At 36.6% G+C, this 20041-nt stretch overlaps 1 protein-coding gene and 1 pseudogene across 1 annotated transcript in view; one reads left to right on the plus strand and one right to left on the minus strand.

Annotated features, from left to right (window-relative positions):
* ME1 (malic enzyme 1) overlaps positions 1–20041 on the minus strand; it is a 175659-nt gene that overhangs the window by 121364 nt on the left and 34254 nt on the right. The window lies entirely within an intron of this gene.
* Positions 6988–7149, plus strand: LOC141571882 (dolichol phosphate-mannose biosynthesis regulatory protein pseudogene; annotated as a pseudogene).

A 20041-nucleotide genomic window follows, 5' to 3' on the forward strand; every position in this document is an offset into this window, starting at 1 on the left:
TAACCCATTTACTTTATGGTGATTGTTGATAGGTATGTAGTTGCCATGTTATTATTCATATTTTTTATCTTGTTTTCTTTCTTTTCATCTTTAGAAGTCCCTCTAACATTTCTTGTAGCACTGGTTTAGAGGTGATGAACTCCTTTGGCTTTTTCTTCTCTGAGAAGCTCTTTATCTTTCCTTCGATTCTAAATAATAGCCTTGCTGAGTAGAGCAATCTTGGTAATAGGTCCTGGCTTTTCATTGCTTGGAATATTTCATGCCAATCCCTTCTGGCCTGAAAAGTTTCTATTGAGAAATCAGCTGAGTGCCTTATGGGAGCTCCCTTGTAGGTAACTAACTGCTTTTCTCTTGCTACTTATAGGATTCTTTCTTTATCTTTAACCTTTGGCATTTTAATTATGATGTGTCTTGGGGTGGGCCTCTTTGGGTTCATCTTGTTTGGGATTCTCTGCGCTTTCTGGGCTTGTATGTCTATTTCCTTGGTCAGGTTAAGGAAATTTTCAGTCATTATTTCTTCAACTGAGTTTTCAACTCTTTGCTCTCTCTCTTTTCCTTCGGGTACCTCTATGATGGGACTGTTGGTAGCCTGATGTTGTTCTAGAGTCCCCTTAAGCTATCCTCACTTTTTTATGGATTTTTTTTTCTGTTGGGGTGTTTTGTGCTACCCTATCTTCTAAAGTGCTGATTTAATCTCTGCTTCATCTTATCTACTGTTGACTGCCTCTAATGTATATTTCATTTCTGACTGGTTCCTTTTATGTTTCCTATCTCTTTGTTGAAGTTCTCCCTGAAGTTATTCAGCATCCTTATACCAGTGTTTGGAACTCTGCATCTGGTCGATTGCATGTCTCCCTTTTGTTTAGCATGTTTTCTGGAGCTTTGTTCTGTTCTTTTATTTGGGCCATGTTTCTTTGTCTCCACATTTTGTCTTTCTCCCTGTGTTTGTTTCTATGTATTACGTAGGGCTGCTATGTCTCCCAGTCTTACTAGAGTGGCCTTATGTAGTAGGTGCCCAGTGGCACAATCTCCCTGGTCACCAGAGCTGGGAGCTCCAGATGTGTCCTTTGTATGGGTTGTGTGCATCCCCCTGTGGTAGTTGAGCCTTGGTTGCTGTTTGCACATCAGTGGGAGGGATTGACCCTTGGGCCGACTGGTTGTGAGGACTGGCTGCAACCACTTTGGAGGGGCTGTAGTATCGGGGCAGACCCTACAGAGCAGGATTCTTTTTAGAGTTCTGGACCTGTCCAGTGTGCCCTTTAGGTACATCATGTTTGATGGTGGCCGGGTGATGCTCCAGCTCAGTCTGAAGCTGGCCTCTGAGTGTGCCAGACCCGGGGCATCCTGGGAGGGGACCGACTGCAGGCCAAGTTCAGCCACAGCCTATCCCCGGCCTGGGGCCACCTGGCCTGAGCCGCAAAGCAATCTGTAGAGACCGCCACCCGCACTAGGCTTGGACATGCCTCAAGGCTGGCTTCTCCTAGTGCTACTGCTCAGCCAGATGTTACTCTTTTTGCTTTTGTGACCACGTGGGAGATTTTAGGAAAGTTTGCAGCATTAGCCAAGATAGACTGTTTGTATTGAAAAGCCCCTGGAGGTGGCTTCATTGGGCCTGAAAGTTTGGTGGAGTGGGGTCTCAGGGAATCACCAGGGTGAGGTAGACGAATGGTGTTAGGTAGGTTGGTGGAGACTCAGATGTGGTAGCCACCTATGTCTTCATACCAGGAGGCAGGGAGGGCTCAACAAAGGAACAATGGCTTCTGCCAGCTCCTCCATCCGGGAGAAAGCTGCCCCACCAGCCCTTGCCCTTAAGCCAGATAATCAAGTTCCTCCCCGTATATCCCTGGTGCCTTTCCAGCTGCTGCCCCAGCACTGGACCTCAGAGCAAGTGAGTACATCAGCAAGTGAGTCCATGTATGGGGCCTTTAAGAGGATCATCTGGGACTGCAGCCACCCTCGTCTCACCGAGCCACAATCTCTGCTGGTTCACACAGCCAAAAAGTTATGGAGACTTCTCTTCCCAGCACTGGAACCCTGGGCTGGGGAGCCCGGTGTGGGGCTGGACTCCTCACTCCTCCAGGGGGGACCTCCGCAGCCAAGATATCCCTCTCAATTTTTAATGTTCACACGCAGATGTGGGACCAGCCTGTTCCATGTCTTTGTCTCTCCTACCAGTCTTGAGGCTTCATCTGTATATCCTTAGTTGTAGGGCTTTTGTTTACCTAGACTTCAGGCAATTCTCAATGATGGTTGTTCTGTAGTTTAGTTAAAATTTTGATGTGGTCATGAGAGGAAGTAAGTACAGCATTTACCTACTCTACCATCTTGACAGGAAATCTCAAAAACAATGTTGTTTTACAGCAGTTTGAGAGGACGGAATATTTTCATTTTCAAGTCAAAACCTGGCAGTCATTATATCAAAGTCCTATATGTTTTCAATCAAATTTACTTTGTTATAATGAGTTTTAAACTAATTATACAGAATTTTTAAAGGGTCTTGAAAGCACAGGAAAGATGTTTTAATATTTTAAAAGGAAATCCTAAAGGAAAAGCTTTTAAAGGATGCAATAAGAAGACATAAAAAAAAAAAAAGATAAGAGTTTTAAATATTTATAGGATTGTTACCAAAAATATAAGAATCATTATTTTAAAAAACCTTAATAAGAATAATAACTTAGATAAAATACAAGAGATTTAAGTTTGCATTTATAAAGGCTTTTAAATATTAAAATTGATAAGTTTAGGAAGACCAGAAGATGTGCTTAATATTTTCTGTCATATTGGGAATTAAGGAATTAAAGTAACTGACATATCCAGGTCTTTCTCAGTCTGAATTACTATTATTCCAAAATACTATATAGTGAGAGGAAAAGACAGAACAGATTATTAACTTTGCAAGAAAAAAAAAAGCCTTAGCCTCCTTGTGTTCAATCCTTTAGGTGATATTTGCTTCTTCTAAACTCCCTTTTCAGTAAAGAGAGCAATAGCAAAGACACCAGAAATATCTGATAGGACAGACTAAAATTATTTAATTTTGACTTTATAGTGAGGAAAATAAAAAATACCCAGAACTATGAAACAGAAGCTAAAATGAGGGTGGAGAAACATGGAGAAATGCCCATAGAATGATAGTCTTCCATACACAAAACAATTGCATAATACCAACTACTTGCCAAGCATCCATCTTACTCATCCTGTTTGAAATAGCATATTCTATCAGCATAGAATAATTACTTAGTCTCTCACATAGGCTGTTATTTCAAGTTTCCTTCCAAAGTTACAAATAAGAGCAATGAAGTAAAGGGGGAAAAAAGCACTTATTTTCCTCACTTTTAAGGGAAAATACATACACCCTATCAAACATATTAGTAATGCAAAGAAAAAAATCCTCCAGTTATTTGATGTCTATGGAGTGAAAGACATATCTAGGGCCAATATAAACTGACTATTGCAATGGGATCCAAGAGTGGAAGAATAGAGACACTCAATGATGGAAGTGCATGAGAGTATGTAATGCCACCGCTTTTTATGCAATAAGTCAAAGGCACTAAGGGCAAGAAACAGCAATGAAAAGAAGGATACAGAAGAGTTCAATTACTTCTACACATTTAGCATTTTACTCAGACCATTAAGATTTGTCCCAATGTTTATATGAAATTTACACACTCAGGTTCATGGTCCCATGTCCAAAATCTTTAGAGAATCTCTACATTAATATAATAATTTTCATTAATCATGCTGTTGTTGCTATAAACTGACTAAAGTTTATTCTAATTCTTTGATTCTTTTTCCTCTGATAAACAACATTCTTGGACAGCAAGAGCTTCTTAGTTGAAGCTTTGTTTACAGGTTCCTTTCAAATTGCTAATAAAGTAAATCCCACAGCCTTAACTCTGGGCCTTTGTCCAGAAGTCTTTCCTTTTGCTGATCTTTACTTTAGAAGCCTGTATTCTTGCAGACTGGTTTTTCTAAACTCAAAACTAGTGATCAAACCATTCAACCAATTAGTCTCATGTCCTTTACTAATACTGAGGAAAAAAAATTGACAGAGATCCATCTGCTTAAGAATAGGTCTTTATTAACCTAAAAGAAAAAACTGCTAATTACAGGCATTGTCTCAGGGTACTTTTTCTTTCTTCTCAGAGAAAGAAAATTCATCAATAGAAAAACATAAGCCACATGAGCAGACTTGATACACTGCCAAGTACAGTTCAAGCAAATTCCTTTGATGTGAGGCTACTTTTTCTAAGAAAATGATCCCCCTCAATCCTGCGCCATAAACCAAATAATGGCCATTTTCCCTCAGATTTAGACCATCCCTGCACAAATTCAAATGTATACTATCACTGGAAATTTGTCACTGGTTTCCTTTAAGTCTAGCATCATTGAGAAATATGCTTTCAAAAAAACATAAACTATGTTTTATCACATCACTAAGACTTTGGAGAAATTAAAGGATAAAGTTAAACAGCACTAACTTGATTCATAATGGAGTTCTCAGGCTACTGCCTTTGGGAAGTTGTGCCTGAATTCCAGTTTTGTCAGGGTTAGAGGACCCTCCTATGATTCCATAGCACTTTGTACTCTCTTATCATAATGTTTATCACACAGTTTTATAACTGCTTATTTATTGTTTCTCTCCTCCATTAGCCCATATGCTTCATGAGGTAAACTGTTATGTCTGTTGTGTTCATTATTTTACTGCAATGACCTGACACAATGCTTGGTACTTAGTAGCTGAGGAAGATTAAGAATGGCCACAAATTCTTTGACATTCCTCCCATAGAAAGTGGGGTCTATGTCCCCTTCTTGATTCTGGATGGCCTCTGTAATTGCTATGAGCAACAGAATATAGTAGAAGTACAGTATAATAGAAGTAATATTCAATTCTTAAGAAACTAGCAGTTCCATTTCATATTTCTAGAACACTTTCTCTTAAGAGTCTGAAAACTGATAAGTATGGTTGAGAAGACTTTCCGAGGAGTACAGATGTATGAATAATTTTAAAGTAATCAATTTCTAGATATTTATCTTGCATATCTCTTTCCTAAAATTGACCTAAGATCTGGTGCGGTTCTTCAAAGATAAATCCACTCATGGAGATTCTCTGTTCCCTATTTGTTTTCACACTAGACTTTTTATTGTACAAAAGAAAGACATCAAATTACCTAGTCTAAATTTTGCTACACAAAACCTTTGAAATTTCACTGAATTTGGTGAGGCTTGCCCAGGCGCATCTTTGATATATTCCTGTTTTAAGTGAACTGTGGCACTAAAACAAGGGTGTCATGGTTCTGAATCCAGATACAATATACAGTAGATCAGTGGGAATTGGCTTCAGTCCTGGAGGAGACACCCACAAAAGTAAGGCAAAAGAACCATACACTGAAAATGGCTTTTTTATATCATATTTAATGAAAAGCACACATTTTCAGCTATTCTCAATAGTTTCTATGGCAAATGAAATCTTTAAACAGCTAAAAGCAGTGAATGGTTAATGATATTGAATGTTTTAAATGTAACAGAGTATTTTCCAAAACTACTATATATTTCTAGATATACTAGATAAAACCTACAAATAAAAATATAATAGATTATATTTTTCTTCTCTTACCACATTTGTGAAGTTAATTTATTCTATCTTTCTGTCAATTACTGAGAAAGAAATAATAAAATATCCTAGTATGATTCTGGATTTTGTCATTTTAAACAATTTAGTAGCTTTCATTAAAATAAAAGGTATATCAATTAATTAAATATTATATAATTTTACCAAATTTATGAAATATTTATTATTACAGTTAATCCTCATTTTATTTTATGAAATGTTTCATGTTTTGTACATCTTTATTGGAAAGGTAATATTATTATCTATCAAATCAATTAGTTTTAAGCAATATGTGTTTTTATCTTTCATTAAATATGTAGAAATTTTGATCATGTCTAATGAAATTAATGGATTTATTTTTTATTGACAGATATTTCTTATCTAATTATATCTATAAGCCCAACACCAGAACTTAATATTGTGTTTCCCCAAAAAATAAGACCTAGCCAGACAATCAGCTCTAATGTATCTTTTGGAGCAAGAATTAATATAAGACACAGTCTTATTTTACTATAATATAAGACTGGGTCTTTATAATATAATATAATATCATATCATATCATATATCATATCATATCATATCATATAATACCCAGTCTTATTTTACTCTAAGACTAGGTATAATAAAATATAATATAACATAATATAACATAATATAATATAATACAATATAATACCGGGTCTTATATTAATTTTTGCTCCAAAAGACGCATTAGGGCTGATTGTCTGGCTAGGTCTTATTTTCGGGGAAATAGGGTACATGCATACATACATTCTTACCACTGTAATATCATGCCTTGTTTCATACTCCCTACTTCATAAAAACTTGCAATGTCGTCTACATATTATAATTGCTTTATAATAAATCAATGACTGAGATACAGTTGCCTTTTTGATAATTTATTTTTAAATGGATAAATCAATTTAATTAATCTGCATCATTTTAATCTTGACATTCTGACTTATTAATCAACCATAGTCTACAAATATTTCTCAGTGGTATTTATAATATTCAAAAATATATTAACACATTTATTAGAACTAAACTGGAGGGAGGTAGAAACAGGGGGGAAAAAAAGGTGGTCTCAAGAAAACTACTGCAATTGAATACAAAATATAGATATGGAATGAAAATGGAATTAGTTCTCAATTCTAATAAAGTAAACCACTGAAAAAAGCATGACATTTCTTCAATTCTGAGAGGAATTTATCAAATGGGTCTTTATATAAAGCACATTGACCAATATATTACACATTGTTTCCGATACAAGTTTTAATAGAAGATATAAAGAGCCTCCTCTATTTGACATTTCTATCTCATATGAACCCTGATAAAAACAGAATATAGCAGTAAGTTACAGGTGAGGAGCGCCGGGGAAATGCCATTCATCGACAGCCAGCACGTCATCCACAAGTACTTCCTGCCCCGAGCCTACACCGCTGCCATCCCACTGACCTCCGGCCTCCTACTGCTCCTGTTTGTGGGAGTGTTCATCACCTATGTGATGCTGAAGAACCAGGTGACCAAAAAGGCTCAGTGAAGGCGCAGCAGGGACGAGGCTGCTGGCCCCCTCTCTGACTCCCCTCCAGGGCATACCAAGGGCAGGGGCCCACAGAACCTGCCCAGGCACTGTGGCCCCTCAAACCTGGCTGCTCTGCAGATAACCCTGAAGGATGGAGCTGTTCAGAGCTCACCCCTGACTGACAAGAGCTCCCACTCTCCTGCTCACCCTTCCAGAAGCTAGGAGGGAGGAGTGCCTGAAGTCTCCTTCTCTCCTCCTTCCGGCTCAGGGCCTGAAAGATGCTGGTCCTCCCTCCTCACCGTTAGACTCTCTGTCATTTTTTTCCTCTGGGTTCTACCCTCTTGCCTCAGTTTCCCTGCTGTTACATGTTGATATTGGATTTGGCAGGTTCTAAGACATCACATGATCTCTCCCCACATGTCCTCCTCCACGAAGGCAGCTTTCCCAGGTCTGACATAGCCCCAGAGCCCACAAGACTTCTGGACCTGGAAAGCCTATGTGGAGGGGGACAGATAATCTTATTTAAATATAACAACAATACTCATTTTACAGATGAGGAAACTAAAGCTCAGGGAATTTGTTTTACCAACTCAACATCATACATTGTTAATAAGAAGCAATGAAAAGATTTAACCCAAGCCCCTTCAGGTCCAAAGCACATACTATGCCGGAAATGTTCATTCACGCTCTATTGCCCATTTATCCATTCCACAAAGACTGTGGTAGTTCTACTAGGTTCTGGGGTAGAGGTGAAGGATACAAGAGTTGCTACCCTCAAGAAAAAAGTCAAGAGGAATACAAACAGACACAACAAAAAGTCAGTTACTACACGTCGGTGTGATAAAGACTGTGAAAGAACCCAAGGGTGTAAAGGACACTAAATTTAGGATGGGGTGCCAGGTGTGAAATGTAAGAAAGGGGTACCACTGAAGACAGAGAGGTAGGCAAAGGGGCAGATTACAAAGATCCTTGAATGTCATGCTAAGGAGTTTGGATTTTATGATGGGGAAATGGAGAGTCATTCACTGACTATTGTCATAAAAGTGGCACAATAAGGCATCCCTTTTTGAAAATCCACTCTCTTTAAAAATGAGAAGGACCTAATTAATCTAAGAGTAGCAATGGAATTAAATGAACACGAGAGATTCAACAGATAAATAAGAGGTAAAATTACAAGGCTCATAAAGGGAAAGGAAGAAGGAAAAATCCTGAATATCTCTGAGATGTCTAGTTTAGGAGACTGAGTGGATGGTGTTGCACCTTACAACGTGAAGAAAACTGGGGGACTGGAATGTGAGGCTAGAGAGTGAGAAAATAGCACCCAGAAGAAAATGTTACAGAGTACTGACATTTTAGTGGGTGGAATGCTCTAAATTGTACAGATTAAGAAGGAAATGTATTGAAGAGGGAAAATGTAGTAGGTATAGTTCATGGACATAAAATGTTAAGCCAGTGAATTCATAGGGGACATGGAGAGGAATATATGAGGTAAGAAGGATAAGGCTGCAGAAGTGTTTACATACTTACAACCATAAGAATGAGATGAGCCAAGAACATAGCTGAAGCTAAACTCTGTGGAGTAGAAGGTCCAGCAGAGATTGAACTGTTCAGGTAATTACAAAACTCCACCCCATATTAAAATTTTAATATAAAAACTAAGTGCATAGAAATGAAATGAATAGTATTTAGTAGCAGCGTAAAACATGGTCTGGTTGGCTATTCCTTGGGGGGAAGAACGGGTTGGTTCAAAATGGATTTGTGCAGTGGACAAAGGATAGGATCAAAAGAGTATTGACTTGAGTTATAAGGTGAACTATCCTAAGTCTGAGAAATTCTTACGAGTATGTACAGCAGATCTTCTTGCCTCCTGTTGATGTTTTCAGGGTCAGTGTAAATGTACTAGTTGTCTGTATGGACGTCACCTCATCAACTTACATTATTCTCATGTGAATTGGTTACTACTATTGGTGACTGTGAGCTTACAGCCTTGCTGGATTTCCTTGTTCCATAACCTAGGAGGATCAAATCTACTGAAAGTGATTAGGATTGATGGAAGGAGAGCCACTATCGCAACAGTCTTCTTACTGGTCTTCCCATTTCCAGTCTAGCCCAATGTTTCATCCCCATACCAGCCAGAGTACAGAAGACTCCCCCTTATCCACACAGAACACATTCCAAGACCTCCAGTGGATGCCTGAAACTTCGAAGAGTACCAAACCCTTTATATACTATTTCTTCCTCTACTTACATACCTATGATAAAGTTTAATTTAAATTAGGCACAGTACAAGATTAACCAATAGTAAGATAGAACAATTATAACAATATAGTGTAATAAAAATTATGGGAGTATGGTCTCTCATTCCAGTATTTTTTCTATTTTTCTGTTCAAACCTATACCCAACTCTGTGTAACCATCCCTTACCTGCAGTAAATGGCTTGGTGTCGTGTGACTCATTTCAGGAGATCCCTTGCTGGAGTCTTCCTATAGGCTCAATGCTTTCTTACTCAACACATTGCCACCAATTGCAATATGTTTTCTGCTCATGTCTTCCACAAATTTAATGCCTTTTCCATCTTAACTAAGCACTTACCATGTACTGTGGCTGTAACTTTTGCAGTTTGAGGTACAATAAAACTAGTATGAATTTCTTTTTTCTTAACAATTTCACAGATAGAAGATTCATTCTTATGAATCTGAGCTTAGCAATCTCAGCATACAAATGTTTTTCTTTCCTTATTATGTCAAAAACTTTCACCTTTTCACTTAAAGGAAGCACTTTACAGCTTCTCGTTGGCATATCCAAATTGGCAGCATCGCTACTCTTGCACTTTGTTTAAGAAAAGTAAGGGCATCTTGAATGCAAGCACTGAAATATTGCCATCGTCGATCTGATAACCAAGATGTCTACTAAGTGACTAATGACTGAGGCATATATACAGTATGGAGATGCTAGACAAAAGAATGATTCACATTCCTGGCAGGATGGTGTGAAATTTCATCACACTACTCAGAATGGGACTCAATTTAAAACTTATGAATTATTTCTGGAATTTTCCATTTTAACATTTTTAGACCACAGTTGATTGCAGGTTTCTAACTGAAACCGGGGAAAGTAAAACCCATGATAAGGAGGAACTACTGAAATCTCTTAAAACTTTAATTGGATGCTATCATTTCTTTGCTTCAAACACAGTGACTTCCCAAATAGATAAAGCATAGTAATGAAACACTACCACGACCCACAAGAGTTCTATTTCAAACCTGATTTCATGCCACCCTCTCCACTTCCAGACATTCTGAACATCTATTTCTTCAGCTTCAAATCCTTTCTTTTGACTAATGTCAGAAACATGGGGGTGTGAGGGGGTCTCCGATGAGCTCTCCTTTCGAAGTTACAAGCTGAACAGCTATAATTCAACTGAGGATTCCCTGGGCAACACACAAACACATTTGAGAGACCGAAACATTTGAAGGCAGGTGAGTCAGGAAAAACAGGGGAGGTGGGAAGGGAGAAGTGCAGAGAGGGGGACAGTACCCGTGGACAAAGCCTGAAACTCACTGTGGTCCTGGGAGAGGGGAGGAGTCAGACTGCAAGTGCCATCTCTGTGGCCCCAGCAAAGCTGCCTGACTGGTCAGCATATAACGCGGTTACACCCAGCAATCAGGGCAGCAACCCTGACGCAAAGACCAAACACAGAAGTGCAACAGCTATGATCTAACAGCCTCACTGCCAGTCAGAAAACAAAGCCACAGAGCCTGGCCACTTCTCTTTCCCTTCTCAGAGCTCACCTTGCCCACACCCTCCCAGTGCTAGCAGCTGGTTTGAGAAGAAACTGTCGCAGTGTCAGGTTAAAGAGCAGAATATCTACAGCCCTGAGATCTGGACAGACAGTTCCTGAGCGGAGAAGCTCACTGTTGCGGACACAGTTCTGAGTTCACTACGGTCTCAGGAGAGGGGAGGATTCAGACTGCAGATGCGCTCTCTGTGGACGCCAGCATTCTTGCCTGAGTGATCAGCATATAACACGGCTGAACCCAGTGAGCAGGGCAGAGACCTTGACGCAAAGACCAAATAAAGGAGAGTGACAGCTGTGGTCTAATAGCCCTGACTGCCAGGTAGAAAACAAAACCACTGACCTGGCCACTTCCCCCAACCTTCTCAGAGCTCACCTCCCCACATGTTCCCAGTGCTAGCAGCAGGCCTCAGAAGAAACTGGAGTAGTGTCGAGTTAAAGAGCAGACTATCTAAGCCCTGAGAAATGAACAGAAAGTTCCTAAACGGCAGATGCACACTGCAGCTAATTCCACTGACAAGGGAGGAGATATAGGGGCAAGGTAGCTGTGGTCTGGTAGTCACCATTACTCGGAGAAGTAAAAAGACAAAAACATACCAGACACTGCTCCCAGCCCAGCCCATCCCCACCTTTCGTGACTGATCCCAGCAGAGGTACCCAGGGCTGCTGAGGCACACAGCTCTGCATCTGGCTGCCCTATCATGCACTACAGCCTCTCACAAAGGTGCCCTGAAACTGAGATGACCTAGTCACAGAGGAGGTACCCATCTTCCCATGGAATCTTCCACTGTGAGAAGCCAGAACAGGTTAAGAGAAAAAACTCTCCAGTTCTACCTACTGGAAAACAAAAGAAAGACCTCTTCATATGAACCTGCTGCAGAATTCATACCCATCAATGCCTAGGAAGAGAAATAATCCAACAATAATCATGAATAACCAAGGTAACAAGGCAGCTCAGAAAGAAAACGAAAAAATCTCCAGAAAATAAGCTTCAAGACATGGAAATATGTGACTCAAATGACAGAGAATTCAAGATTGCAGTTCTGAAAAAAACTCAACAAGATGAAAGAAAACACAGATAGGCAATTTAATGAACTCAGAAATAAAATCAACGAACACAATGAATATTTTACCAAAGAGATTGAAATTTTTAAAAAGAATCAAATAGAAATTCTGGGACTGAAGAACTCAATAAAAGTAATCAATAATGAACTAGCAAACTTAGGAACTAGAGCTGATCAGATGGAGGAAAGAATTAGTGACATCAAAAATAGAAATCTGGAAATGACACAGATGGAAGAAGAGAGAGACTTGAGAGTTAAAAGAAATGAAAGAACTCTACAAGAACTATCTGACTCCATCTGAAAGAGCAATATAAGAATAATGGGTATTCCAGAAGGAGAAGAAAGAGAGAAGGGCACAAAGTCTATTCAAACAAATACTATGGAAAGGACTATATTCTTGAATCCAAGAAGCACACAGAACACCTAATTACCTCAATCCTAAAAGGCCTTCTACAAGGCTCATTATGTTAAAACTGTCAAAAATTACCGACAAAGAAAGAATTCTCAAGGGACCCAAGCAAAAGAAGACACTAGCCTACAAAGGAAAGTCCATTAGGTTATAATCAGATTTTTCAGCAGAAACTCTACAAACTAGGAGGAAATGGAATCAAATATTCAAACTATCAAAAGAGAAATTACCAACTAAGAATAATATAGCAGCAAAGTTATCCTTTAGATATGAAGGAGAGTAATAAAGACCTTTCCAGATATACAGGAGCTGAGGGAATTTTCTACTACAAGGCCTGCATTATAAGAAATACTGAAAGAGGTTATTCCACCTGAAACAAAAAGACAAAAAGATACAAAACTATGAGTAGGATTACTAAAAGACAGACAGAAGTAGAAAAAGGCAACTGCTACATAGAATAGGGCACTATACACTTGAATATAACATAAAGGATAAAGGACAGAAAACCATAAAAAAAGAAAAAAAAGAAGACAATTTGCTACTGCAACTCAGAAATGAACTCACAGCATAAATAGGCATAATTTGTGACAACAGTAATATAAAATGGAAGGGGGAAAGGTCTGAATTTGCAAAGGGAAATGGAGATAAGATGCATGCAGAAGAAAAAGGACTACTGTATATATGAAACTTTCTTTTATATAAACTTAATGGTAACCACTTAACATCCAGCACTGAGACATGTAACATTAAAAAAAAAGAAAGAAAAAGGAAACAGAGAAAAACTTATAGAATACCACCAAACTAAAATAACAGACAGAAACACAAAGGTAAAGAAACAATGGAGACACCGAGCTATCAGAAAACAAAAGATAAAATAGCTATAGGAAATCCTCATATATCAATAATTACCCTAAATGTAAATGGACTGAACTCACCAATAAAAAGGCACAGAGTAGCAGAATGGATCAAAAAACAAAACCTAACCATGTGCTGTCTTCAAGAAATACATCTCAGCTTCAAGAAATAATAATACAGACTGAAAGTGAAAGGGTGGAAAATTGATATTCCAATCAAGAGAAAAGCAGATATAGCTATATTTATATCTGATGAAAAAGACTTCAGGATAAAAACAGAACAAGAGACAATGATGAACATTCCATAATGATAAAAGGGACAATACAACAAGAAGACATAATACTTACCAATATATATGCTTTCAGTTAGAGCACCAAAATATATAGAGCAACTGCTAACAAAACTAAAGGGAGAAATTGACAAAAACATAATTACAGTAGGGGACCTAACTACTCCATTGACAGCCATGAATAGATAATCCAAACAGAAAAGCAATAAGGAAATATCAGCCTTAAATGACACATGAGACCAAATGGAAATAATTGACATTCACAGAGCCTTTCATCCTAGAACACCAGACCATACATTTTTTCTTCTGCACACAAAACATTCTCAAGGATAGACCATATTATGGGATACAAAACTAGCCTCGCAAATTTAAGAAGACTGAAATCATACCAAACATATTCTCTGACCACAATGCTTTGAAATTGGAAATCAACTGCAAAAAGAAATGGGGAAAAAACACAAATACATGAAGATTAAACAATATGCTACTAAAGAACAACTGGGTCAAAGAACAAATAAAAGGAGAGATCAAAAAATACATAGAAACAAATGAAAATGGAAATACATTATATCAAAATTATTGGGATACTGCCAAAGCTGTATGAAGATGGAAATTTATAACATTACAGGCTTATTTCAAGATACAACAACTAAAAAATTAATAACACAAAAATTAAATTAAATTAAAAATAAACAACCTAATATTACACCTTAAAGAACTAGAAAAAGAAGAATAATTGAAACCCAAAGTCAGCAGAAGGAAGGAAATACTAAAAATTAGAGATTTAATGAAATAGAGAACAAAAAGACAATACAAAAAAATAATGCAACAAAAAGGTGGTTCTTTGAAAAGATGAATAAAATTGACAAACCTCTGGCTAGACTCACTAAAGAAAAAAGAGAAAAAACACAAACAAAATCAGAAATGAAAGATGAGAAGCTATGATGGATACCAGAGAAATACAAAGATCATACAAGAATGTTATGAAGGACTATATGCCACCAAATTCAATAACCTAGAAGAAATGGAATAGTTCTTAGAAATATATAACTTTTCTAGACTGAATCACAAAGAACTGGAAAACCTAAATAGACCAATCAACAGTAAGAAAATTGAAACAACCATCCAAAACCTATGCAGAAGAAAAAGTCCAGGACCAAATGGCTTCACTAGTGAATTCTACCAAACATTCAAAGATGATTTAATACCTGTCCTCCTCAAACTTTTCCAAAAAAAGTGAAGAGGCACTACTTCCTAACTTATTTTATAATGCCAATATTATCCTAATACAAAAATCTAATAAGGATAACACACACACACACACACACAAAAACTACAGACCAATATCTCTGATGAATACAGATGCAAAAATCCTAAACAAAATACTAGCAAATCAAATACAACAATACATGGAAAAGATTATACATCACGATCAAGTGGGATCGATTCCAGGGGCACAAGATGTTTCAACATATGCCAACTGACCAATGTGATACACCACATAAATAAAATAAAGGATAAAAATCATATGATCATATCAATAGATGCAGGAAAAGCATTTGAAGATACAACATCCATTTATGATTAAAACTCTTAATAAAATGGGTATTGAAGGAAAGTACCTCAACATAGTAAAGGCCACATAAGACAAACCCTCAGCTAATACTATACTTAATGGTGAAAACTAAAAGCTTTTTTCTCTAAAAATCAGGAATGCCCCCGTCACCACTTTTATTCAACATAGTATTGGTAGTCCCAGCCAGAGCAACCACACAAGAGAAAGAAATAAAACGCATTCGAATTGGGAATGAAGAAGTTAAATTGTCACTTTCTGAGGATGACATGATTCTTTATACAGAAAACCCTAAAGACTTCACCAAAAAACTATTAGAAACAATAAACAAATACAGTAAAGTTGTAGGATATTGCATTCCTATATGCTAAAAATGAGTTTTCAGAAAAAGAAATAAAAAAAACAATTCATTTTCCAATTGCAACAAGAAGAAAAAAATACCTAGGAATAAACTTAACAAGGACCTTAACAAGGACCTAATAAACTTAACAAAGGACCTATACACTGAAAACTATAACACACTATTAAAAGAAACTGAAGAAAACACAAAGAAATAGAAAAATATTCCATGTTCACAGAATAGAAGAATCAACATAGTTAAAATAGCCATATTACCCAAAGCAATATACAGATTTAATGCATACCCCATCAAAATCCCAATGGCATTTCTTCAAGAAATAGAACAAAAACTCATCAGGTTTGTATGGAATCACAAAAGACCCCAAATAGCCAAAGCAATCCTGAGAAAAAAAGAACAATGCTGTAGGTATCACATCAAATTATACTACAAAGTGACAATAATCGAAACAACATGGTTTGATTATTAAAACAGACATGCAGACAAATGGAATAGAACTGAGAACCCAGAAATAAACCCACATGTACATAGGCATATAATTTTTGACAAAGCAGTCAAAAACATACAACAGGGAAAAGAAAGCCTCTTCAATAAATGATACTGAAGAGATTGGAAAGCCACATGCAAAAAAATTAAACTAGAATGCTATCTGTCACCATATACCAAAATTACTCAAAATGGACCAAAGTTCTAAACATAAGATGTGAAATAATAATTGCATAGAAGAAAGCATAGGTACTAAACTTATGGACCTTGGGTTCAGAGAGGATTTTATGAATTTTATCTCAAAGGCAAGGGAAGTAAAAGCAAAATAAATGAATTGGACTACAGCAAATTAAAAAGCTTCTGCATACAAAAGAAACCATCAACAAAACAAAGAGACAACCAACAGAATGGGAGAAGATATTTGCGAACAACATGTCTGATAAGAGGCTAATATCCAAAATATTTAAAGAACTCATACAATACAACAACAAAAAAACAAAAAATCAAATTAAAAGATGGGCAGAGGACCTGAACAGACACTTCTCCCAAAAAGACATACAAATGGCCAACAGATATGTGAAAAAAATGTCCAACTTCACTAGCTAGTAGGGGAATGCAAATAAAAATCACAATGAGATACCACCTCACACCTGTTAGAATGGTTGTGGAGAAAAAGGAACCCTCATACACTGCTGGTGGGAATGTAAATTGGTCACAGCCACTAGGACAACAGTGTGGAGGTTCCTCAAACAATTAAGAATAGAATTACCATGTGACCCAGAAATCCCTCTTCTGGGTCCCTATCCAAAAAAATCTGAAAACATTTATCTGTAAAGATATATGTACCCCTATGTTCATTGCAGCATTATTCATGGTGGCCAAGACATGGACACAACCAAAGTGTCCTTCGATAGATGACTGGATAAAGAAGATATGGTACATATACACAATGGAATACTACTCTACCATAAGAAAAAGATGAAATAGTACCATTTGCGGCAACATGATGGATCTTGAGATTATCATGCTAAGCAAAATAAGTCAGATAGAAAAAGTTAAGAACTATATGACTTAACTCATCTGTGGGATATAAAACTGAAAGCAACAAACGAACAACACACACACATACACACACACACACACACACAAAAACCTCACAGACACAGACAATAGTTTAGCGGTTACTGGAGGGTAAGCGGAGAAGGTGGTGGTAGAAGAGGGTTAAGAGGGTCAAACATATGGTGATGGAAGGAGAACTGACTCTGGGTGGTGAACACACAGTGCAATATATAGATGATATAGAACTGTACACTTGAAACCTATATAATTTTATTAACCAATATCACCTCAATAAATTTAATTTAAAATTTTTTAAATCTTTTTTTTCTAGTTTTCAGAAGCTGACTCCTCATCCTTCAGGTGTCAGCTAAATACTATCTCCTCAGAGATACATCCCTGACTACACTATGAAAGGAAATCGCCTTGTTATCCTCTATCACTATTCTCTGTTCATTTCCTTCACAACACAAGCTGTACTCATGTACGAGTAGTTCTTTGTTCACTCGAATATTACCTATAAATTCCACAATGGCAGGAAATAGGTCTTTTATTTACCTTTACTCAGATTAGTAAAGTGCCTGGTATGCAGTGGACATTCAATAAATTTCTGTTAAAGAAAGGAAGGAGAGAAGAAATAATGAACACATAATCAGCAAAAATATTTTGAAGGAGTGGCCGAGTGGGGAAGAAAACAAAGCAAGGGCCTTCTGGAAGAAATGAGTGGTCAACTACTTTATTTGACAATTTCTAAAACTAGGTTTAAATGTTAAATTACTGTCATTAATTCAATTAGTGTTAGAAACTTTTTTAAGTGAAACCATATTTGAACAATATTCTATGAAGTATCTATCAGGATTAAGGTTTTCTAGAAAGCCATATATGAAATTCTTTATATGTAAACACTCCAGGATTTAGGAGAATAATCTTAATTAACAAACATATCACTTTAGCTTTTGAAAATCAGAAAGCCTACTAGTCAATGAAGAAAGGTCCAAGAAGCTATCTGATAAGAGTACAGCTTCTCTGGTCAACTCAGACCCAAGGTAGAAACATAATCAATCCAAGCTAAGAAGAATCAACCTTGGTTTGGGAGGATATGATGGTTAATTTTATATGTCAACTTGGCTGAGCATAGTACCCAGATATTTGGTTAAACATTAGTCTAGATAGTTCTGTGAACATAATTTTTAGATGAGATTAACATTTAAATTAGGAGACATTGGGTAAAGCATATTACCCTCCATAATACGGATAGGCCTCATACAATCAGTTGAAGGCCTTACTAGAGATGTGACCTCCCTCAAAGAAGGAATTCTGCCAGCAGACTACTTTTAAAGTCAAACTGCAGCATCACCTCTTCCCTAGGTCTCCAATCTGTTGGCCTACCCTACAGATTTTGGACTTACTAGCCTCCACAATTATGTGAACCGATTCCTTAAAATAAATCTCCCTCTTTGCGCACGCGCGCGCACACACACACACACACACACACACACACTCTATTGGTTCTGTTTCTCTGGAGAACTCTAACACAGAAGAGTATAAGATAGAAAACATGAGTTCAAATCCCAACTGACACTTAACACCTACATGATACTGGGTTTCCTTGGAATAATTGTTTTCATTAATAAAACGAGTGGGTTAAAAAAAATCCAACAACTACCCTACATTTATGACACCATCTCCACATACCACAACTCAAGTATTGTGTCCAAAGAAATAAGAACTGGAAATAATTTTAGATAAATTCTTCTTCATTTATTCATTTTAAAACTAGTATTAGCATACGAATTAAGTACAAAGTAATAAATGTTGTTCTGATAGTTAAAATCCAAAGTACTTTTTTCCATGGTAGAAAACACGGGAAAGAATCCTAAGGTAACACTGAATTCATCAGACAGATGGCATTTATTTGGCAGATTGTCAATAAAAATTAACTTCTTCCATTAGGGAAATGATACACTTACACATTTCAGCTTCTAAAATAAATTACCTCATTCCACAGTGAAATGATGTTTTATTTCACAAGGCACACTGTTTTTGTAAAATATGTAAAATAAGATACCCTCCAAATTATTATAAATGTCTTTCATTCAGACAATCATATTAAGACCAGGATTTATATTATTAAGTGAGAAATTTCTTTGTTTAGAAAGAAATGAAATCAATAACTTTCATGAATAATTTTAAGTATATAATTACAGCAGGTCCTTGAATGATATTGATTCCTTCAACACTGTTTTGTTATAACATTCAAGAGATGCCATAATAAATTAACTCTTGTTTCTACCTATTAGCCTATGATAAAATTGGTCACATTGTATGTCATTTCGCTTAAAGTCACATAACCTATCAGAGATGTTAAAAAACAACTTACTGTACATAATTTGTAATTCTATCAAATAGTTTATAAATTTTACTACAGTGAATTGAATATAAAACATAAAACATATAGTACTGAGCTAAAATTGACAATTTCAATTATGCTTTATTTTAAAGAGTTAAAATTTATATTACAAAATTATCTAGCATAAAATATCCAACATTTTAAAGGTACATAAAAGAATTATTAGATCTTATTAAATATAGATTATTTTGTCCAGAAAACTAATGAAAACAAATCTTCACATTTTCAGAAGCATACCTAGAAAGCATGTAAAAAATTTTGGAAAAGATAATGAAAGCAAACTCTAACCTGGTTATTTTTCCTCAACTACTGATTTGGGCAGTAGAGAGCCAGTGAGGGAGGTTGGAAGCATAACCTCAGAGAAAATTCTTCCTATTAATTTCTCTACTAGTTAAACTGCACCAAGTTAAGGAAAACATAAAAATAAATAAGTCTGAAAGTATATATAGAAAAGCAATCTGAAAAAACTACAAAAAATAAAAATTAGATGAGAATAATCTAATTACTTTAAATGAGAAAATGTCAACATTAAACTTTTTATTCATTCAAACTCAAGAAATGTTGAAAGCAAAACATTATAACCAGAATACAGCTGTGTAAACTGACACGTTTG

Source organism: Rhinolophus sinicus, linkage group LG05 (genome assembly GCF_036562045.2).
Source record: "Rhinolophus sinicus isolate RSC01 linkage group LG05, ASM3656204v1, whole genome shotgun sequence".
NCBI classification, from domain to species: domain Eukaryota; kingdom Metazoa; phylum Chordata; class Mammalia; order Chiroptera; family Rhinolophidae; genus Rhinolophus; species Rhinolophus sinicus.